Below are 20281 nucleotides of genomic sequence, written 5' to 3'. Positions count from 1 at the left end.
TTAATCAGCAAAATGTGTAATGTTGGTGTGGTACAGACGAACCGAAAGATAAACCAGGTATAAGAGAAATCAATTGTAGTATACAAGAATGAAGAATGTATTGGGACAGACATGTGATGCAGATTATGAATGATAGATGGGTTAAGATGTACCAGGATAACATATTTGAAAAGGAAGACTAAGGAAGATACTGGCAGCAGTTGTAAAAGCTAATCTCAGACTGTTGAACCTCAGAAAAAAAATTACAAAAGACAGTAACAAACAGTAAGTTACTGTGTTGGAAAGAGCACTCAAACTCATGCAAGCATAGAAAAGCAAACATAAATATTATGATGATGCTGTTTCCTAGTAAGGTAATACAAAAATCATTAATAAAATATATCAGAGTACAGTGGAGTATTTAATAATAATGATTCCCAATGGTTCAAGGCCAGAAGCTTTGACAAGGTGAGAGCAGAGTATTCCTTTGATGATAAATTTGATTCTATTCTCAGTATATATGTCATTTTTAAACAAGCTTTAAATAACATCATTATCTACATATAAACATATATATATATTCACACACGCACATACACACTCCTACACCATATATTGGACTGTATGAGAACAGCTTCAACAGCTAGTAATTAAACTATAAATCCACCTTTTGACAAACTGACAAAAGAAACAGCATAGAATTATCAATATTACTAACTTCAATAAGATGGCTAGTTGGCACAATCGTTAGCATGCCAGGTAAAATGCTTAGCAGTATTTCATCCGTCCTTGCATTCTGAGTTTGAATTCCACCAAAGTCGACTTTGCCTTTCATCTTTTCAGGGTCGATAAAATAAGTACCAGTCAAGCATTGGGTCAACATAATCAACTTACCCCTTCCCACAAACGTGTTGGCCTTGTGCCAAAATTTGAAACCAATATTACTAACTTCAATATCATTTTGTGTATATTGCACTTCAGCAAGTACACACACTGCAATGGGTGTCTCTGTAGCCTCTATCATGATGAGTGAATGAAACCTCTGTAATGAAATAAAAACCATCGTCCCCAAATCAACAAACTCGCTTAACCCTTTAGTACGCAGATTATTCTGTCAAATATAGTGCTTATACATTCACTGTTTAGAATTAACCGTGCATCATCTTGTAGCTGTAAGACTTCAACGTTCTTATTCACTTTTAGAATGACATTATAAGGTAGGTGTGAGAGGCCAAATCTGGCTGGTTTGAAAATAAAACAGAATATTTGGGTCGGGTATGGCTAAAGGGTTAAATAAAGTAAAACAAAGTAAAAATGTCTACTGTGAACACCAGTTAAGTTCTACTTCCCACTGTTCTGTCTTTCATTAGATAGAACCCTATATATTTTCTGAGCTCAGGCCCGTCCTGTGCTATCAGGACATTTTGAGTTGTGTGAATATACCTGCTTAATGATGGAGAAATTAATTATTTTAGTAAATTTCTCTGAATACTTTATTTAAAAATTATGGCTAAAGCAAAATTCCCATGTGCAGAGGTGCCACTAAAGTGCTGCACTGTCACATTATTATTTCGAACACAGCTTCACTCAAACAGTATTACTCCTCTCCTCTCACTCAGTTGGTTCAATTGAAAATTGAGCCACACCACTCCCACTTCAGCTGAATAAAACGGAAGGAATGTCCATCTCTAAACATTCTCCAAAAATTCACACAAAATATTTCAAATTTGCAAAACAAACCATACCATATAAATGTAAAGATAAACACAATAGTACTTTTCATATGCATGTGCACACACACACACACACACACACATACACATACTTTGGCTGTTAAGTATTTTTACTTAGCTATAATAGGCTAATCAAAAACTAAACAACAATTACAGTAGTGCTAAGAAAGGGAGTTTAGTTTGGTGCAAGAATTAAAAAGTCCAACTAATTATCTTCTTTGCTTAAGTAAAAGCTATTTTCTGTATTAATGCTTCATGTAATTACAGTCTTTTCTTTTGAAAGCTTTCTGGAACCATGATTTCAATTGGCTCTTTTCACCTACCACTGATGCATCAAGTCACCTGCCATATATATAGATATGTATATATATATATCATCATTTAACATCTTTTTTCCATGCTGGCATGGGTTGGATGGTTTGACAGGAGCTGGCCAGCTGAAGAGCTGCCCCAGATCCAAGTCCATTTTGGATATGGTTTCTATGGGTTGACACCCTTCCTAATGCCAACCACTTTATAGTGTATACTGGGTGCATTTTACGTGGAAATGGATAGGAACTGTTACATGGCACAGGTACATTTACACACATATATACACAAATATTTACATATATATACACACACATACACATATACATACATACACATATCTATACACACATACACATATGTATATATAGATAGACACACACACACATATATACACATACACACATATCATCATCATCATTGAACATCCATTGTCCATGCTGGCATGGGTTGGATGGTTTTATCAGAGGAGGGGTTGCACCAGACTCCAGTCTGATTTGGCATGCTTTCTATGGGTGGATGCCCTTCTTAACGCCAAGCCTTCCAAGAGTATAATGGATGCTTCTACATGCTACCGGCACAGGTGCCAGTTGCGTGTAACCAATATGCATACATATATGTATATATGCATGTGTATGTATGTATGTATATGTGTGTATATATATATATATATATATATATATATATATATATATATCATCATCATCATCATCATCATCATCATCATCGTTTAACGTCCGCTTTCCATGCTAGCATGGGTTGGACGATTTGACTGAGGACTGGTGAAACCGGATGGCAACACCAGGCTCCAGTCTAATTTGGCAGAGTTTCTACAGCTGGATGCCCTTCCTAACGCCAACCACTCAGAGAGTGTAGTGGGTGCTTTTACGTGTCACCCGCACGAAAACGGCCACGCTCGAAATGGTGTCTTTTATGTGCCACCCGTACAAGCCAGTCCAGGGGCACTGGCAACGATCTCGCTCGAAAATCCTACGGGAGCCAGTCAGGCGGTACTGGCAACGGCCACGCTCAAAATGGTGCATCTCATGCGCCACCCGCACAAGAACCAGTCCAGGGGCACTGGCAACGATCTTACTTGGCTTGCCGGGTCTTCTCACGCACAGCACATTTCCAAAGATATATATATATATATATATATATATATATATATGACTGTGCCTCTTCTATTCAACACTGTATCTTATGTCCATACAACCCCACCAAGCCTAACACTAACCCTTATACCAAATCTCACCTTCCCAAAATATCATCCCTCTGGAAGTCCCTCCAGATGTTGACTAACTAATGTTCAAGAAGAGCATTAATAACATCAGTCTAGAAGAGTCTGTGTAAAGGTCATAGGCGCTGCCCCTTATTCTAAACCCAGTAAGTAAAAAAAAATGTTTTAATAACTACATCTGGCAAACAGAGAACCAAGTCATCTTGATGAGTTGCTCCAATCCTTAGAGATACTATAAGTCAGCCACATTTATGATTCATAAACAGCTTAGAACATTAACAATATAGTTTTAAAATAACATGTTTTACAGTTGGCTGTATTTCAAAAGCAAAACAACTCAAATCACTACTCGAGGCTAGGTTTTCTCTCTAATTCTTCATAACCACCAAGCTGAACTTTCAATGCAATCAGTAAAAATAACTTAGATTCAAATGAGCAGCAGCCAAATTTTTAAGGCAGCTCATCAGGTACACATTTGTAAATTAAAATGATTGGCAACATTTTATGTGCACAGCACCAACACAGTGGTTGTACAATTGTGCAGCTTCAATGGAACATTGGCTACAAGCCTTTCTGCTTTTTATCCATGAATCACTAACCAGAACAAACACCCTATACTAAACATGCCTTGCTTAACAATCCCTATACTAAAACATTTCCATGTCCCTGTACCCTGTTTAAAAATGAATTTCTCTACAACTCCAATGGCACAAATCCAGACTTCCTATCACTGAACATATTGAATATTCACAAGTGGATGTTTACAACAATCATCATTATCGTTTTACTATCCATTTTACCACACTTTCATGGGGCAGACGCAATTTTAGGTAGATTTTTCTACAGCAAGATGCTCTTTATGTTACAAGCCCTTGCCTGTTTCCAAGGAAAGTAATATTTCAGCTAGTCATTTGGACAATAAACAGTTCAATGGCTGGACATATTTTTGTAACAGACTTTAGACAATGACACCATTGGTATGGAATGGTGACTATGTTTTTAATGAGAGCGCAAACATCAAGACAAGGAGAAACCAGAAATACAATCAGCCACACCTATGTATCCCAACCCCTTTACCAGTTTTAACTGAAAAAGAATTGGTCAGCCTGAGGCTACGCTAGAGAATACCTATCTGCAGTACCACAAAGTGTGAACAAACTCGGTTCTAGAGTGAATTCCTAAACACAGCCAATAATCATAATAGAGCATTATTCTAAAAATACTTATCACCTCTCACCAAATTAAAATAACAGAAGATAGATACATAGAAAATAGGAACACTCGGATTAAATAATGCTGGGCTGCCAAACATTCTCCTATGAAGCTCAAGGAATTGAACAGACTCCACCTCACTATCTCAACTGAATGGCATGACTCACTTGAATCTTCAAGAGCAAGCAACAAAATGGAAGATAAAACATACTTTGACTATGAGTCAACAACACACCCACACTGATTAAACACTAAGCATACAGCAGAGTACCACAAACAGACTGAAGCACACAGCAGCAGCAGCAGATTGAGGGGGCTGAAACTGTGGACTTCCTGCAAACATTCAACCAGGTATTGCCAGGGCAGAGGTTTTGCTTAATCATAGATGGTTAGAACTAATTAATTAATTAATTACTTATACAAAGCTATTAGAAGTGTTGATTAATGATAAGAGATTACATGAATGTCTAATTCTTCATTAGTCACAACAGTTCTCTTCATTAATAGATTATTACCAAAGTCAACAGGGTACTTAGTACAAAAAAAGCATCTGTTAAATGGTAGTTATCATAATCACTGTCAGTATTATCATTTTATGTCCATTTTCCATGCTGATATGAACTGGACAGCACATACTAGGGTTGCTGAAGAAGATATGTCACTTTTAGGTTTCAAAACTTCTGGGAACCATCTGAGAACACTTGGCATTCATAACACTAGCACCACTTTGTTTTATCTTTCTTGGCAGCTTCATCATAGGAGGAATAATAGCACCTACGACCTTTGTAAGGCATTTGAAACTAGAGGAAGAAAAGGCGTAAGAGACTCTAACTTATCAATTGCTATAATAAGAAAAATAATGTGAAGATACTGAGTTATCCTCACATCTTCATGTACCAAGGACAATGCAGTTGTAGTGGTAATATGGTGATTACATAAACTTTTAAATTTATCAAGAAAAAACATTAATTATAGGATATCCTGACATATACACACACTCCTGTGTACACACAGTTGTACAAAATATATGTCCACTCTTCCATGCTTGCATACGTCAAAGTTTATTGAAGCAGATCTTGCAATAGCCAGATACCCTTCCTGCAACAGCTATGATGCCCTTACCAGTTTCCAAGCACGATAATATTTTCCCATGCCCAGGTATGGTTTTCACAGGATCATGGAATCTAGATCATATCTAGTTGCTAACTAGATATGGGTCACTCCACCCAAAAAGTGAAACACACAGACTGTATGTACCAAGAAAAAGAGGGGAAAGAGGACGCAAACACACTCACACACATATATAAGAGGCGTCTTTCAGTTTCTGTATACCAAATCCACTCACAAGACTATGGTTGACCTGAGGCTATAAAGACATTTGCCCAAGGTGACACGCAGTAAGACTGACCCCAAAACCACATGGTTGGGAAGCAAACTTTTTAACACACAGCCTGCCTGCAATTACATATTCTTTTATTCTTTTTCTTGTTTCAATCATTTGACTGCAGCCATGCTGGAGCACTGGCTTAAGTCGAGCAAATCAACCCCAGGACTTATTCTTTGTAAGCCTAATACTTTTTTTATTGGTCTTTTTTGCCGAACTGCTAAGTTTCGGGGACGTAAACACACCAGCATCAGTTGTCAAGCAATAGTGGGGGGACAAACAGACACACAAACATATACACACATACATATGCACATATATATATATATATATATATATATATATATATATACACACATGACAGACTTCTTCCAGTTTCCTTCTACCAAATCCACTCACAAGGCTTTGGTTTGCCTGAGGCTATAGTAGAAGAAACTTGCCCAAGGCACCACACAGTGGGACTGAACCCGGAACCATGTGGTTGGCAAGCAAGCTACTTACCACACAGCCACTCCTGTGCCTACTTATTTCAGTCATTGGGGTACCACCTGGAAGGATTTAGTCAAATAAATCAACATTAATACTTCTTTTTTAAAGCTTGGTACTTATTCTATCAATCTCTTTTGCTAAACAAATCAACACTGGTTGTCAAGCAGTGGTGGGGACAAACAACACAGACACACACACATCATCATTTAACGTCCGGTTTCCATGTTGATATGGTTGGACAGTTTGACAAAAGCTGACCAGCTGAAGGGTCTTTCAGGCTCCATGTCTGTTTTGGCATGGTTTCTATGGCTGGATGCCTTTCCTAATGCCAACCACTTTAAAGAGTGTACTGGGGGGGTGCTTTTACACAACACTGGATGGGTACTTTTTACATGGCACCAGCACTTATGAGCCCACAAGATTAGGGATGCTCAGCTAGAGAGGGTTACAAGGGACAAGCCTGTATGCAAGGGCAACCACGCTTTTACTCAGTTTGGCTTGTCTTTTCAAGCACAGCAAACCACCAGGAGTCTCAGTACCACATATGTGTGTGTGTGTGTGTGTGTGTGCGCACGCGCATATAGGCAAAGGCATGGCTGTGTGGTAAGAAGCTTGCTTCCCAACTGCATGGTTCTGGGTTCAGTCCCAATGCATGGCACCTTGGGTAAGTGTCTTCTACTATAGCTTGAGGCCGACCAAAGCCTTGTGAGTGGATTTGGTAGATGGAAACTGGAAGAAGCTTGTCGTATATATATATATATATATATATATATATATATATATATATATATATCAAATCCACTCGCATGTAAGTGTGTGCCTGTGTTTGCCCCCCCCCCATCACTTGACAACCGATGCTGGTGTGTTTAAGTCCCTGTCACTTAGCAGTTTGGCAAAAGAGACCAATAGAATAAGTACTAGGCTTACAAAGAATAAGTCCTAGGGTCAATTTGTTCAACTGAAGGTGGTACTCCAGCATGACCACAGTCAAATGACTGAAACAAATAAAAGAATAAAAGAATATATATATATATATATATATATATATATATATATATATATATATATATATATATATATAGATAGATAGATAGATAGATAGATAGATAGATAGATAGATAGATAGATAGATAGATAGATATATATACGTATATATACACACACACGAAAGGCTTTTTACAGTTTTCATCAAACACATCCACTCAGAAAATTTAGGTCAGCATGGGATTATAAAAGACACTTGCCCAAGGCACTGCGCAGTTTACTCAGCTGAAAATGAGTACCATTTGAGTGTGGGTGCGAACCTCCCTCCCTCCAACAACCACCTCCTGAATGTTCCTCTTGGTAAAGGATGCAAGAGCTGAGATTGTGTTGATACCTGCTCATGACTTCATAGGCATTCAAAATAAAATTAGCAAAAAGCATGGTACATGTTACCAAATCATACATAGTAGTAGTAGTAGTAGTAGACTATTGTCACACAACCATTTCCTTCCAACCTTTGGTCTAAGACTAAGACTACTACTACTACTACTACAACAACAACAGTTATGTCAACTCTGACACACATACTACTTAATTTTCTCGAATGTCCACCATTGTTCATTTGTATGGCAGGCTGCTGCTGCAGAAGTAAACGCTGCAGCAATTTATGAATGGCTGAGACCTCACAGCTGTTCAATAACAGACATAGTAATTTTATTAGCATTAAGTCAATCCTGATTCAGCAGACCTATGATCAAAAGCAAAGAGAAAACTGGCTATGATCTTCAATGTGTCCTTTCTTTCTAAGATAGGTAGGATTTGAGGGAGAACTAACTGCTATTTCTAGTAGATCAAGCTACTACACAGAAGCTCCCTCTTCATACAGTATCAGCAGACACATTGCATTTGTTCACAATTTAGGGACTCAATAACATTCTGCCGTGTTTCTTAAGAATTGAGGAAACAATACAAAGTCCAATGTATTTCTGAATGCAGACTGAAGAAAAAAACAGCAACATATATATATATATATATATATATATATATATATATATATATATATATATATATATATATATATATATAACAACATATGAAAAAGTAAAATAGCTAGAGAATCTCTCCTGGTTAAAAGAATTTCAAGTGTTGAGAGGTGAAGAGAAATAATAACAAAAATTAGAATCAAAGCAAAACATTCTCAACCACATGGTTCCATGTTCAGTCCCACTGTGTGGCACCTTGGGCAAGTGTCTTCTACAATAGCCTCAGACCAACCAAAGCCTTGTGAGTGGATTTGGTAAATGGAAAACGTAAGAAGCCCATTGTGTGTGTGTGTGTGTATGTATGAATTTGTGTGTATCTGTGTTTTTGTCACACCACCCCCACCTCACCATCATTTGACAACCGATGCTGGTGTGTTTATGTCCCAATAACTTAGTGGTTCGGCAAAAGAAAATGATAGAATAAATACTAAGCTTACAAAAAATAAGTTCTGGGGGTCGATTTGCTTGACTAAAAAAACTGTTACGGTGGTGCTCCAGCATGGCTGCAATCAAATGACTGAAACAAGTAAAAGAGTAGACAAGAGTGCCTGTGCCACATTAAAAGTACCTGGCACACACTGTAAAATGGTTGGAGTTAGGACAGGCATCCAGCTGTAGAAACCAAGCCAAATTAGACTGGTACCCGGTGCAGCTCTCCAGCTCTGGTCAAACCATCCAACCCATGCCAACATGTAAAATAGACGTTAAATGATGATGAAAATTACTGACTTTCCAAATTGCCTCAGTGTAAAGCAAGTTGTTTTTAGCCACTATATTGATAAAGAATGCCTTGTTTAACTTCATTTCCATTCTAGTGTGAGCATGGATGGGAAATTATTTAAGGCAGGATCTTACAGCAGGATGCTTTTCTCGTCACCAACACCTACCTATTGTTCAGGAAATAGTCATATCAACAAGGAATGTTAACCTCACCACCACTATTTCACTCAGGCAGTGGCAAGTGTGGAGTAAGTATACTGAAACACACACACATGATGGGTTTTCTACAGTCTCGAAATCAAATTCCTTTATGGTTGGCCCAAAGCTACAGTAGGAGACACCCAAAGCTACAGTAGGAGACACCCAAAATGCCAGTGAAATTGAAACCAAAGCTACGGGGTCATAAAACGAAGTTCATAACTACACAGCTATGCCAATGCCTTAGAAATTCCAAAAATTTTAAAGCATACACCAGAATAACATTTATGTGACCAAACAAAAGCAATTGTAAGGCATATGTCCAATCTGTTGATACCAACTGTTAACAATCCAGCAGAAATATAAAATATTGTCTAAATGGGCAAAGTTCACACCTACTCATGGTAGTGTGAAATACTCTGGACAGAGACACAAGCTGGACACATTTACCTGACAGCATGTTAAGAAACAAATAAGAGATTACTGTATAACAATGGGGTTATCAACCAGAATGTCACACACATTTTGGAGGTCTATCCTATTGTGGTCAAACCAACCTCCCATATATACAAACAGTTCAAATATCTTTCCCATCTTAATCGATATTCACCCACCTTTCTCCTCTCCCATACTCTCAACACTAACATCATACACCTACTCCTTTCACTCACATATCCTTATGATGTGGCCAGGAAGGGCATCCAACCAGACACTAACTTAATAGCGAAATGTATGAGCAAAGCGCAGTCATCTGGACGAGTGAAGGAGAGCAGTAACCATGATGACCAGTCCAACCATATGCTGGTGTAGAAACGTGCAGTGATGATGCTCCAGTAATGTTCCTGCTGGGAGACTATCTCTCTGTCAAAATTAACATTCTAATATAGAAAAATCCTAAAATATACTTACACTTTATCGTGTGTGCGTGTGTAACACCACCATTTAACATCTGTTTTCCAAGCTAACTTAGGTTGGACTATATATTTATAAATATATATATATATATATATACACACACACACACACAGTGCAGTGAATAAACTGTCGTCTAAATTACACAAAAATAAAAATAACACTAACATTTCATTTTAACAGATATATTTATCAAAATTGCATAAAAATATCTTGAAATACTAAAGAGTAAATTTATTCAATACAATCGTCATTCGCTTCAACCACAGCCTCCAGACAACTTCGGAATCTATTGCGACTCTTCTGGAAAGTCTCCTTGTCTAAGTTGGTGAATGCTGCCACAACCCTTGCCTTCAGTTCATTTTTGGTGTTACAAGTTTTGTTGGACTCTCACTCAACTGCGCCCCACGCATAATAATCAAGGGAGTTGCAATCTGAAGAGTTAGGTAACCAGATGTTAGGAGTGATGTGGTCACAGAAATTGTCTGGCAGCCATGGCTGGCTTCTCCTGCTTGTGTGGCACGAAGCAGAGTCCTATTGCCAAACATAGGGTCTACTAGCAACCACCCTCTCGACAGCACTACCTCCTCCAGACACTTGATGTAGGCCTCCGTGTTGAGTCTGACGACATGTGGGAAGATGAATGGGGGCATAACGTCACCATCACTAGTGATCACTCCAAGCACCATGATGCCTACTGGATGCTTGCTTTTTATCACCCTCAGTACATGTCCTCAGATTGACACCCAAGCACTCTGAAATGTTTGTATTGGCACTTCCAGCACGAATGCCAAGCAGTACAGCATGTCGTTTCCAAATTTCTGGCAGAGTGAATTGTGTCATGAGACTGTTTTCTCACAAACAGTGCCCAACTGACCTACTATACTGTGTAGTCGACAAAATCAAAAACAATGCGCATGCATGAAATTAAAAACATGAAATAACAATTTAACCATTGCAATCTGTATATGTATGTATATATATATATATATATATATATATATCTCATTTAAATGATTTTTATCTCTCATTGCATGGAATACTATTTTTGTTGGCCTTACCTTAATGGAAAAGTAAATCACATCTATACACATGTATCATCATCATCATCATCATCGTTTAACGTCCGCTTTCCATGCTAGCATGGGTTGGACGATCTGACTGAGGACTGGTGAAACCGGATGGCTACACCAGGCTCCAATCTGATTTGGCAGAGTTTCTACAGCTGGATGCCCTTCCTAACGCCAACCACTCAGAGAGTGTAGTGGGTGCTTTTATGTGTCACCGGCACGAAGGCTGGTCAGGCGGTACTGGCAACGGCCACGCTCAAAATGGTGTACTTTATGTGCCACCTGCACAGGAACCAGTCCAGCGGCACTGGCAACAACCTTGCTCAAATGTTTTTTCACGTGCCACCAGCACAAGTGCCAGTAAGGGGACGCTGGTAACGATCACGCTCAAATGGTGCTATTTACGGGCCACTGGCACGGAAGCCAGACAGCTGCTCTGGCAATGGTCATGCTCGGACAGTGCTCTTAGCGCTCCACTGGCACCGGTGCCATCACGAATATTTCTTTTCTTGTACATTTGTTATTTCTATCTTGAGAGCTATTATTTATTATTCTTAATTGTTTTGTCGAGAAATAAACAATATTACTTATGGAAAGAAACTGAAGACATTCTCATCATCTTTATCATCCTTTTACATCCGCTTTCCATGCAGGGATTTGTTATAAGTTGGACAGATTGTCAGAGATGAAGTCAATTCTTTAAAAATTACTGCCATTATACATGACTTGGAAGACTGTATGCATAATGAAAATGTCTAAATTTTAACATCATCATTTAACATCCGTTGTCCATGCTGACATGGGTTAGATGGTTTGACTGGAAACGCCAACCACTCCAAGAGTGTAGTGAATGCTTTTTACATGCCAGTTACGAAACACCTTGCTAATTAATTGAGTTATGACCCTTTCTGTGACTTCCATGATCTGGACCAGCAATCTGATGCCTCTCTAATTACTCCTGTCTAAGGTGTCACCTTTGCTTTTGTAGCATTTGACTATAATGCTGCTACACCAATCGTTGGGTATGACTCCCTCGTGGACAACCTGATACAGGTGACTAGGCTATATCCTACTCCACCAGATTTCAGCTATGATTCCTGATAGGCCAGGGGCTTCCCTGTCTTCATGTTCTTATTTGCTTTATCTACTAAGCTACTGTCGATTCAGATAGCTGGTCCCTCAATCAGGTCAATATTTGGCAGACTCTCCTTCTCCCATTCATTTTCCATGTTTAGTAGCCTTTCATAATGGCATTTCCAAGCCTCTTTCTTTGCAGAATCATTAAATGCAAGTGCACCATCATCCAAGCAGACACATTTCTCTCCTATGACATCACAATTTTCTTTCACACAGTTTTGCGATCTGAAACACTTCAAGTCTCTGGTCCTCATGTCGCAGAACATAGGCAAACTTCTTTTCTGCTTCTTTCCTGGCTAGATATAAGTCTCGTAGCTTCCCTTCTGGCTATCTGATACAGTTCCCTGCTACCCCCCACACTTCCAGTCCTTCAAAAACTGTTTCTTTGCTCTAATGGCCTTGTCTACATCATTCCACCACATCACCCTAGGTCTAGATAGGACTTTGCACCAGCCACATATTTGGTCTGTGGCACTTAGCAAGCTGTCCTGCAGGAATTCCCAGTTGCCTCTATGTTACAAGTCTGTAGTTCCTCCTCCCTCTCGTCAAATTTCTCAATTAGAGTGTCTCTAACTCTCTGACCATATAAAGGGTCTTTAAGCTTCTAAATCCTTCTTTTCCAGATTTGTCTGCTTCTTGGCACCCTTCTGGGTAGTCTATGCTGAGGGGTGCATTCTTCACCAGGGAAGGTCTTTATATTTATGAGCAACCATGTATCTCACTGTCTGGCGAGAATGAAATCAATCTGGCCAGCGTGGTCACCTGAGTGGTAGGTTATCAGGTGGGTGACTGGCTGGCTTCCTGAAGTTGGTTATTCACATCAAAGAATTCCAACAGCCTTGTCCCCTCTTCATTTGGGGAACCAATTCCATGGCCCCCATGTACACCATGAAAGATACCAGGCTACTTCCCAACATGCCTACTGAAATCCTTAGTAACAAAGATTATCGTCATTTGTCTTTGAGGTAGCCTGCAGAAGAATATCATAAAAGTAGTCCTTTTGTTCATTTGGTTGACCCGCTTGGGGGGGGGGGCATAAGCAGAGATAATTGTCGCTGAACTATTCTGAAAAACTACCCTGAGCTTAAGTACTCTGTCATACACTCTGACTACCTCTATGACCTTATCCACCCATTTATCTGCAAAAAGTATACCCACACCACCTACTCTGTCACTGTTACCTTCCCAGAAGATTTTATACTTATGTGTCTTGCTTGTGAGGAACCTGGCTGAAGCTCCCCTTCACCTTACCTCTTGAATGCAATATACATCAACATGCCTCCAGTCAAGAATCTCTATCTCACCAGACCTACCTTTCAATGTGCATACATCGACAGTGCCAACTCGGAGAACTAGGAAAGGGGTGTGGGAGGGAACATAGGAAGGAGAGATGGTATTCAGCACCTGAAAAGAAGGTCTCAAGGAGTGTTTGTTGACAGACATATCACATCAGTTGTTCTCGTTTTAATTTACTCTCATTCAAACATATTAAAATTGTTGCCCCTTTTGGGAGTGAGTCTAATACAAGCATTGTAAATATAAACACTATTGCTGCAAACATAAATGGGTCAATGTTTAAACAACTATTGGTTAATCCATTATATGTAGAGAGAAAGAAGTAGGTGCTTTGTTAATTTACTAAGTAATGCATCTCCTTTTGGTGCTTGCAGTAACCCGAACAAAATTTATTAAGATGATATCTAGACAACAAATGGCTAATATACTTTGCTTTTACCTGAAGAATATAAATGTTTATAGAATAGTGTAAAAATAAGTTAGTTGTTCATCGTGTGCATAGATATGTGCATGTGTAATGTACGAAGGGGTGCTAAAATGTTCCTGGCTTTGGGTAAAAGAAATTACAGGAGGATCAGTTAATTATGATTTTATTCAACACGTTTCCCTCTCAGATTCACACACTTATTGCAGGGGTCTTTTAGTTTTTCTAAGCCCTGTAGAAGAACTCGGAAGGTTGGGCCTCCGACCAAGCTTTTCGTGACACCCTTAAAGCAAGGAACTTTTCAGCACCCCCTCGTATATGTGCGTTTATACACATAATGATGAAGAGAAGCGTCTAGAGTGGTGGTGCAGAAGTAAATCACAGATATACAAACAGGAGATGCTCAACATTATAAGGCACACAAAGGACGTTTAGATTAAATTTGCAAGCAATGCAGGAAATGACAATAGTAATACACCTTATGTATGTATAATAATAGGTGTTAAGTAATGTAGTATGGCGTGATGAAGTGGTAAAACGGATACTCAAAAACAGTGTACCCAACATGAGAAAATAACACACGAAATGGATAACAACTAAAATATATATTGGAAACATCCCCAACTGAGATGCTTGATGTTCAGATTAAGTACCAAGTCTAAGTTCAGAAAAGAATAGCTTTCTCAGAAGACTGATTACACCTACATGACTTTGATGGGGGTGGGGGGAAACAAGAGCAAAAATGTATATTTATCGAAATGATGCCCTTATATGAAATACTTACTTTCAAGCCGAGGCAGTGTCAAGGGGGAACGAGGAAACCAACACACGTGAATTTATAGAATTAAGGCAATCTTCTTTCTTCTCTTTATTACCTACAAAAATATATATGAAAGATTCGTCAATTACGAAGCATTTTAATAAGGAAAAAAACCGGTTTTAATTTTAAACTCAAAAACATGCAACGGAATGGACGATTTATTAAGAAGTTTGCTTTACATTCGTTTTATTATACACACGTGGGAATTAAAAACACTATACATGTATGTATATACACGAACGAGCGTATAAGTCAATTTTAAAATGCAACTAAACACAATTTCAATTATAGATAAACAATTACTTGATTAATTTTTAATATCACGTGTTTCTCTGCATACATAGAACAATATTTGAACAAACACAAATATACAACAGAAACACGTTCTCTGTATGTTAAATGTCTTAACACTCACACAAAAACAGTGACATCAAACACTCCGCTCATTAAGAATTAAACGTTCGTAATTATTATTTTCGCTTGTATTATTAATTTCTCGCTACATAATTATATTTATATGGGGTAAAGGAGATTCTATAAATTTATATATATATAGTACCACACGATTTTAGGTACCAAAGCACATACACACACAAAGCTCACAAGTACATTATAATTTGTCTAATAGAAGCACTCTCATGATCACATATGTAGATGTACTTTTCAACAAAATAACAACGTAACGAATCCGACCGGTGTTCGTTGTACGGTGCGGTATGTAAATTCTTTACCAGTCGAATTTGGTGGGATTTCGTCACAAAAATAAGGTTAAATAACCACCACGGGGTAGATAACTGAAAATTGAGTAATCGTAAGTTTGTGAGGGTTTGTTTTTTTTTTAATTATTTCTCCTCTGATTAAAAAGAAAAAAAGTTACTGTTAACAACACAATAATAATTACATACGTGAGAAACAAAGAAAAACTTTAACAGTATCATGAGATAATAAAAGGATGAAAACCAAAATAGGCTTTAAAGTTCTTGTATGGTAGTGGTGCTGGAAGTGTGGGGGAGAGAAAGGAAACAGCATAAGTTGTTGATAACAATTACAAGTTTCTCTACAAGAAAGAGGGCACCGTTAGGAAGATCCGTAAAGTAACTTCCCAGGACAAGATGAAAGGGTGCGGACAATATGTAAATATACATAGACCTGTATGTATAGATGTTCGCGAGCGTCTGATTTAGGGAAGAGAGAGAGAGAGAGAGAGACTTTAAAGACAAAATATACGGTTGATTAACAAATATTAATAATGGCCTCTCTACATATGCAGATCCGGATTGCAAATTGTTATTTCTAATTTGATTGTAATGGTGTTTTGTTCTATGTAATTTACACATAAAATTAAGCAAATTTGTCATTAGAATTAGAAATAATAATTATTTCTGCCGATAACAAAAAAAAATAAAACAGCAAAATTTTAGTTTCCAGTGTAATTACATTGTTGGTGTGTGGTACCCTTAATTAGAGGTGAATTGAGGAAACACCCTTATGTATTTACCGACACCCTAAAATGGTTATATGCACATCAACAATACACAAAAACCTAACACACCCATAAATGTATATGCACGAATACACATACATATATGTAACATAACGAGTTGTCTCGAAGATGTTTAAAAGTCCAGGTGAAAGGGCAATTTTGATAAAAATATATAAATTTAACACAAAATAAAGAAGAATACCCACTCCACCTGGACGGGGATTTATTACCCTTCAAATCTGCAGAAGCAGTGCCCACACTTAAGGGTAGTCAACAAGGGTGTCTACTTAGACAAGAAAATCACGAAAAATACTCCAAGGTGTATATACAATTAAATGTATTATGCAAGTAGATGGGTGTGTGTGTGTAACATGAGGTAAAACTACCCATCATCATCTACCCACAAACACAAACGGAGAAGAGAAAGCAAACGATGTTGCAATCAGGAAGCAAAGTAAGGTGTCCTTCCCATGTTTGGGGTTCGGTTACGTATGGGGGTAGTGGTATTGTTAGCGATATAAGAGTAGAAAAAAAAAAGGTCGGGAAAAACGGAGATGATGATGATGAAATGTTTAAAGCAGGATGTTAATACTATTTACTGACCACCAACAGCAATGGATTAAAGCTACCTAAGTAACGTAAGATAGCAAAATCGTGTTGTGTCTGTATAAAAAGAGAACGAGTATGTACATTTTTGTTATGAATGTAAGAGTTCATGTGTGTATATACATGAAACTGAGTTGCCTTCGTAATGGATGTGTGTAAAACGAAGAAAATATAATAAAGATAAATGAAAAATCTTGTTTGTATATGTCTATATCTTTATATATACATGTATGTATACGTGAAGATTTTTCTCGGTGGTGTCTATATATACATATATTTATGTATATGTACGAATTTATGGTGAAGATGATATTGATCTCTATTATTCCTCCTACTACTCCGCCAGCGTACCAAGAGAAAGGCAGATAGAGAAATACAGAGAGAGAGAGAGAGGGGGGTAACGGAAAATAAGAAATCGATAGAAAGAAAGACCACAAGAGAAGAGATAGAGCAAGAGTGGGGGGTGGAAAGGAAGGGAACCAAATTGGATCCTGTACAATATGGCTACAGTAAAATAGCTGGTCTTCAAAACATACCTTGGTTGATGTATTGTATAAAGTGGTGATGGTGTAGTGCTGTGGTAGAAGTACTACTGCGACAAGGGCAGACAGGTCCTCCCTAAGATGATCCGATAAAACAGAGAAATAGTAAATTATGTGTATGTATAGATATATATATATATATATATATACACACATCATATAAATATATATATACAGCTAAAATGTGTATACATGTATGTATAATTCATTTACAGCGTGGGATATACATTGCAGTATGTAAAAAAAAAACATGATTATACGTACACATGTATATATATATATATATATATATATATATATATATATATACTAACGTAACATACACACACGTGTGTATATATATATATGATTGTGAGGATAAGTACATCGCTGTAGTTTTTGATTATATATATATAAAATCGCAGATCACTGGTTGTTTTAAACGTATCACTTTATATTATATATAACTGAATGTTAATATCACTATATATATATATATATATATATATATATATATATATATATATATATATATATATATATATATATATATATATATATATATATATATATATATATATAGTGTATTCTCAAAGAATGCAAGCCATTTGCCTCGCCCGGTTGTTGCCTGTTTGCCATTAATAGTATATGTATTCTATGACTGTATATACAAAGTGGGTTATAGATATATACATATAAATATATATATACATATAATCGACTAAGTTGCGCACCACTCAGCGCTATATGTGTATAACTATCATTTATACATACACACATATATATATTCGAAGGCTAATATTTAATCTGGATAGTTTTGGCTTCATGTTAGAAATATATATATATGGTATCAAGCCGAGGACACATACATATGTACACATATGTATGTATTGTAGATACATTTTGGCTTTTTGTGCGTTTCATTCCTTTCAGTGCTTGGTTTGGGGGTCTAAACGAGTTGACAAGATCGAATGCCGGTTTATCTACATCTACAACAGTCAGGCTTGAGACTAGTAGTTTTAATAGGATGTTTGAACGCCACATTGCCCTCTGACGACTCCATTAGCTTGTATCTTCCTCTCCCTCTCTCTATTAGACATTATTACTAATACTACATACGCCATGTCAGGGTGTAGATTTAGTGATATAGATATATACATATATTATATGAATAAATCGCCTCGGTGTATATATATATATATCGTTGTGTTGATGATGATGCTATTAAAATGGTTATAATAAGCATTACCCTTTCTACAAATAAATCTTATCCTCAAAAGGTTGGATATTACTTCGTAAGCTACACACAGCATAAGTCGAGCTTACACTTTCCGAACTCGTGACGTCACTATAGAGAGAACCGACAGTAGTCTCGAAACGCAAAGCCAAATACACTTTTAGCTTCGTTTAATTTTTAATCCTTTCAGTCATTTATCTTTTCTTAAATTTATTTTATTCTTTATACAAAATAAAAAATATTTATATATACTTTATTATAAATTTTAAAACAAATTAGCCATTCTTGTTTCGCACTGAATTGGTTTCATATCCGATTTGTCCTGTAATTTCTCTCCAGTCATTTATAGCCTCTACGAAAAGTGCTGATGAAAATGGAACTGATGTCGTATTTGAAAATAAAATAAAATAATTTTTTTTTAATATTTCAATGAATTTGAATATTTTGTTATAACATAGACTTGTGAAGTAAATAAGTACAATATAAAAAGGTTTGTAAAAAAACATTATATCGCGACCGCGCAAAAGCATGTTTGCCCTTATATGGTACGAGACTAACTCCATTGTTTGATCCTCAGCTGGACTCTGTTCAACCATTAATTGTCTCTTCCGACGCACATACAGTATATGCAATTTTTTTTTGTCAACTTTATACTGCCTGTTTACATACTGAATATGTTTGTGAAAATATGAATACCAACATCTTGATGGAATACGAATTAAGCTTTTTTTTAAATTTTAGAACAGAAATTTAAGACATAACAGCATTTAGATCTGCCCCGTTATATTCAGTTTTCTGTTACCTTTTCGAGTTCGTTAAAGTATTAGTAATGTACGGAAATCAGTTTACTTGGCTATACGTCTCTCCTATAAGCAGCTTCCTAATTTGTGTCTTTCCTGATTGAAGAAATATGTTTTAATAAATGGCCTTATGAATGACATGCAAAACTAAGTAGTAAGTGAACCATTGAGGAAGGAGCTTGTGCGATATTGATAATTTCTGATTTAAGCTCTATTTTGGGGGTAAGAGGGCTTAGTCGATACCAGTCGTAGGCAAACTGCATCCTGCGAGAGTTTCTGAATGACATGCCTAACAAAAAATTGCCTTGATTTTTTTTGGTGCAGCCTGCCTGATAACCACACCTTATGTCAGTGTCCCCAAAATAGGTTGCCCATGCTTGGTCAGTACCATTGAACCCTATATTTGACTGGTACTTGATTAATCTCAAAAGGATGGAAGACAGGAAGTGAATATTGGATGTAAAGAGACAGAAGAAATAACATGAAGCATTTGTCTTGGCATTCTAATGATTCTACCATATTTGCCAACTTTCCTGCTTGACTCTATAGATTATAAATTGCCAAGATCTTTAAAAGAAATGTTTACCAGGACTGCTTCTGAAATGGTAGTACACACAAGCATTCTAAGCCATTTCCCAAAACGGCATGATAAATTAGCAAAGCTTATATATATCAAACAATATT

The 20281-nt window shown here is 37.2% G+C and overlaps 1 protein-coding gene across 7 annotated transcripts in view; it reads right to left on the bottom strand.

Moving 5' to 3' along the window:
- Window positions 1-18904, bottom strand: part of LOC106872693 (serine/threonine-protein phosphatase 1 regulatory subunit 10) — a 156092-nt gene extending 137188 nt beyond the window's left edge. Inside the window, exons 1-3 of one of the 7 annotated variants that reach the window (XM_014919769.3) lie at window positions 18810-18904; window positions 17576-17657; window positions 14915-15005 (exon numbers count right to left, since the gene is read on the bottom strand). The gene's annotated coding sequence lies outside the window, so the exon portion shown is untranslated. Of the gene's footprint in view, window positions 1-14914; window positions 15006-15365; window positions 17407-17575; window positions 17658-18809 lie in introns of those variants that run through there. The other 6 variants (XM_014919770.3, XM_052971009.2, XM_052971008.2 and 3 more) reach the window with 6 other exon arrangements.
- Window positions 18905-20281: the final 1377 nt, after the last annotated feature.

Source organism: Octopus bimaculoides, chromosome 10, assembly GCF_046866305.1.
Source record: "Octopus bimaculoides isolate indiv1 chromosome 10, ASM4686630v1, whole genome shotgun sequence".
Classification (NCBI taxonomy): domain Eukaryota; kingdom Metazoa; phylum Mollusca; class Cephalopoda; order Octopoda; family Octopodidae; genus Octopus; species Octopus bimaculoides.
Note: the sequence above shows the minus strand (reverse complement) of the source record. Positions and strands in the feature narration are given on the sequence as shown.